This window comes from Macrobrachium nipponense, chromosome 1 (assembly GCF_015104395.2).
Source record: "Macrobrachium nipponense isolate FS-2020 chromosome 1, ASM1510439v2, whole genome shotgun sequence".
Lineage (NCBI taxonomy): Eukaryota > Metazoa > Arthropoda > Malacostraca > Decapoda > Palaemonidae > Macrobrachium > Macrobrachium nipponense.
The window spans coordinates 135,925,369-135,930,368 of NC_087200.1; positions in this window are offsets into that span (position 1 = coordinate 135,925,369).

Consider the following 5,000-nt stretch of genomic DNA (forward strand, 5'->3'; position numbering starts at 1 on the left):
AACTGTGTCATTACATGGGATTAAGGCTCTTGCTTGACTCCAGTTAATAGGATGGTCTAAATCTCTCATATGTACGAATAATGCATTCGATATTTGCCCAGTTCTCACAGAATATTGATGTTGTTTGAGACGTTGTGAAAGAGATTTACCGGTTTGTCCGTAATAGACTTTATCACACTTTTTGCAAGGAATTTCATATATGCAGCCTGAAAGATCTTTAGGAGAATTTTTGATTACTAAATTCTTGACATTAATATTACTGAAAACAACATTTATGTTAAAAAGCTTTAAAATTCTAGGAATATCTAAATACCTTTCATCATAGTGTAATTTTAGAATGTTATGCTTACTAAATTCAAGTTTGTCATTACGGTAGTTAAATAAAATGTTTTTCTAGCTCTTTTCCATGCCACATCTACAAAGGTCCTTGGGTATTTAAGTTTCATTGCAATATCATAAATAGTTTTAATTTCAGCGTCAATAAACTGCGGGCTACAGACACGTAAAGCCCTTAGAAACATCCCACAAAAAACAGAGAATTTAAGATTTTGATGGTGATTGGAGTAGTAATGAACAAAAGAGGCAATGTTAGTTGATTTTCGAAAGACTGAAAAGGTGAAATTTCTATCATTTCTATGGACAGTTACATCAAGAAAATTCAAATTACAATTTCTTTCTTCCCCTACAGTAAATTTTATAGAAGGGACTAAATTATTGAGATTATTAAGGAATTCCTGGAGATTTTCGTGAACTGGCCAAATACAGAAGGTATCATTCACATATCTAAACCAAATAACTTTTGGGGGCAAAATTCTTGGTATGAGTTTTGTCTCAAAAAAGTCCATGTAAATATTGCTAAGGACAGGAGATAAGGGATTACCCATAGCCATGCCAAACTTTAGTACAAGAAATTCCCCATTAAAACAAAATTTATTATCTTTGATACATAACCTTATGAGAGTAATGAGGTTTGCCACACTTAAAGGAATGTTATGACATTCTAATTCCTCCTCCAAATATTTAAGTAAGTCATCTTCAGGCACTTTTGTAAATAAAGAGACAACATCAAAACTAACTATATTAAAATAAAAATTCAAATTTAAACTATTCAATTTGTTTATAAAATCAACATTGTTTTTAACATTCGTGTTAGAAATGTTTCCTACCAAAGGAGTAAGAATTTTTACAAGCCATTTAGATAAATTATACGTAACTGAGCCCACTGAACTAATGATTGGTCTGATAGGGTTAAATGTTAAAAACAATGTTGATTTTATAAACAAATTGAATAGTTTAAATTTGAATTTTTATTTTAATATAGTTAGTTTTGATGTTGTCTCTTTATTTACAAAAGTGCCTGAAGATGACTTACTTAAATATTTGGAGGAGGAATTAGAATGTCATAACATTCCCTTAAGTGTGGCAAACCTCATTACTCTCATAAGGTTATGTATCAAAGATAATAAATTTTGTTTTAATGAGGAATTTGTTGTACAAAAGTTTGGCATGGCTATGGGTAATCCCTTATCTCCTGTCCTTAGCAATATTTACATGGACTTTTTTGAGACAAAACTCATACCAAGAATTTTGCCCCCAAAAGTTATTTGGTTTAGATATGTGAATGATACCTTCTGTATTTGGCCAGTTCACGAAAATCTCCAGGAATTCCTTAATAATCTCAATAATTTAGTCCCTTCTATAAAATTTACTGTAGGGGAAGAAAGAAATTGTAATTTGAATTTTCTTGATTTAACTGTCCATAGAAATTATAGAAATTTCACCTTTTCAGTCTTTCGAAAATCAACTAACATTGCCTCTTTTGTTCATTACTACTCCAATCACCATCAAAATCTTAAATTCTCTGTTTTTTGTGGGATGTTTCTAAGGGCTTTACGTGTCTGTAGCCCGCAGTTTATTGACGCTGAAATTAAAGCTATTTATGATATTGCAATGAAACTTATATTCCCAAGGACCTTTGTAGATGTGGCATGGAAAAGAGCTAGAAAAACTTTTTATTTAACTACGGTAATGACAAACTTGAATTTAGTAAGCATAACATTCTAAAATTACACTATGATGAAAGGTATTTAGATATTCCTAGAAATTTAAAGCTTTTTAACATAAATGTTGTTTTCAGTAATATTAATACCAAGAATTTAGTAATCAAAAAAACAACATCAAAACTAACCATATTAAAATAAAAATTCAAATTTAAACTATTCAATTTGTTTATAAAATCAGCAACATTTACACTGCTGTATTGTCTTGCTCTCTTGTGGTGCTTTGAGGAGTTCCACCTCTAGGCCCATATTCTAAACTTTGCCGTTCTCTAAACAATTTGATTCCTCTATGTATGATTCTCTCTGGTATATTAAGCTTTCTCGATTTCTCTCTACAGGAACTTGCAATAATTGTCTCTCGCTCAGCGAAGTATGTTTCTTAGACCGATTAATGACACATTGACATTAGATTCCCGTGCACATAACGACATCAAAAGCAATAGAGTGAGATTACATGGTTCAAACTCTTAGGTTATCATTTTTATTTTCTTTTTTTTTATTTGATAGCACTTTGTGAGTTTCCACTGTTTTCTGTAAAATTTAACAAATGGAATCGTTCAACTACCTTCAACTTTATATTGAAATGATAATGTGAGGACTATGTTTATGCGATGTTACTAGTGATAGGTGTCTCCTATCTATTTGGTAATGCATATCAGTGGTTATGATATGACTTTTTTATCACATCGTTTCGTTCACGTCAATTTTGCTATATGGAAAATAGTTTTACACAATAACATAACATCATGTTCTTAAGATATCAATGACTGTTTTTGACGTCATTACATAAGATTTCTTCCATCTTATAAAAGAAAAATAGATTAAAAAGGCATGAATCGTGCGTCAGGCAGGACTCTGCCACCTGTTTTTTGAGCATGTGTACATATATATGTATATATATATATATATATATATATATATATATATATATATATATATATATATATATATACATCAACTTTACCGATTGAAATCTGGATGTTTCACCTCTCCTCACTCATTCATTCACATAGGCTGTCTCATTTACAGTTATATCTAGCTTGCAAAAATTTTTCAAATTGAAACTAAATATTTTGGATGGAGTTGTACATAAATTAATGCTGTCATCTACCGGATATCCCGTTTGTATAGAATTTGTATGATTTCAATGAAGATATGAAACGGAACAATGTAATTTGTCTAAAAAAAATTACTTAATGTTGAAAACTGGATTTGACATTATTTGCTTAGCATTCCGTTTCATTTCAAAATCTTCTCAGCGCAGATTCGATCAAAGCGTTTTTGTCTTATGCGCAATCCCGCGGAAATGAAAGGTGGAAAAACAGTTGTCATAAGATTTTCAACAACACGATGGAAATCTTGTAAAAGTTTGTCAAAGCGGAATCAGGGGAAAATTTGTCAAAACTTATGGGGAAGTTTGGCTCTTCTTGAATTTCTGATTCGGAGATATGGTAATAAGAGATTACTAAAGTTTTTAGCAACTTCAGGGTGAGTATAAGTGGATAGGATAGATTTCTATCTTTAGCTCTAGCGTAGACTGAACACTGTGTCGTGACACTTAGCGGATATGTATGCAGAATCTGAATTTAATAATATTAACCTTATACAAAAAGACAGTTGAATGGAATGTAAAATTTAGGTCAAAGGCCAAGCGCTGGGATTTATGGGGTCTACAGCGTTGTAAGGGTAGTTAAGAATAAAATGGTTTTAAGATGAAGCAGGAGAGAACCTTGCTGTCACACAATGAAGCAATTGTTAGAAGACGGTAGAAAGTACGGTGGAAGAAAGACTATGAACGGAGGTACATTAAAAAAATGCAAGGAGTTGCAGCTAGAGACCGATGGGACTCTGCAAAGAATATAAAAAGTAATGCCTACTCTGCACTGCGTGAGGTGCGCTGGCGGCAGTATCCCCCAACGGGATAATAGCACACAAAAATGAATGATGAATAGCAGAATTTGGTCATGCACTGAACGTGGGAAGAAGGGCTATGAAAGAACTCCAGGAAACATTAAGAAAAATAACGAATATTTACTGAACAGGTTCATTCCTTCGAGGAATAGTGAGATGAGACAACGCAAAATCACTGGACACTGGTAAGGATGACGTACGGAACTCGACTTTGATAGAATTAGAAAAGAAATCATAGTGTTACGACGTTAAGTACATCACAGACAAAAAAAAGTGGTGAAATCACGGAAGTGAAGCCCAACCACAAGAGACAGAGATGGAGGTCAGTAGAGGGATACAAAAGAAGGGGTAGGTGGGGCGTCGGGATTTACTCCGCAACCTGATAAATTATGATGCAAGCGATAAGTAGAAGCAGGAGAGCGAATGCCACTATAATACCCACAACGCTAACCATATCTGAGGAGGTAGGCACTGGCACTTCTTCGAGCATTACAATTTAAAGACATATATATATATATGAATATATATATATATATATAATATATATATATACATACATAATATATATATATATATATATATATATATATATACATACATACATATATATATATATATATATATATATATATATATATATATATATATATATATATATATATATATATATATATATATATATATATATATATATATATATATATATAGCACATATATCCATTCAGAAGGCCGCGATCACATAAACGCAATACTTCTTTGTGGGTATTTTTTTCTTTTTTTTTTTTTTCGTAGTCGAGAATGATACGGTGGAACTTATTCCGATTGTTGCTGTAGCGGAGACTAGAGTAATGTTTAACAAAAACCTGGCCCGGCTTAGTGTTGGGTGGTAGGTACTGCAATCTAGCGCTCTTGAATATATATATATATATATATATATATATATATATATATATATATATATATATATATATATATATATATATATATATATATATATATATATATATATATATATATATATATATATAT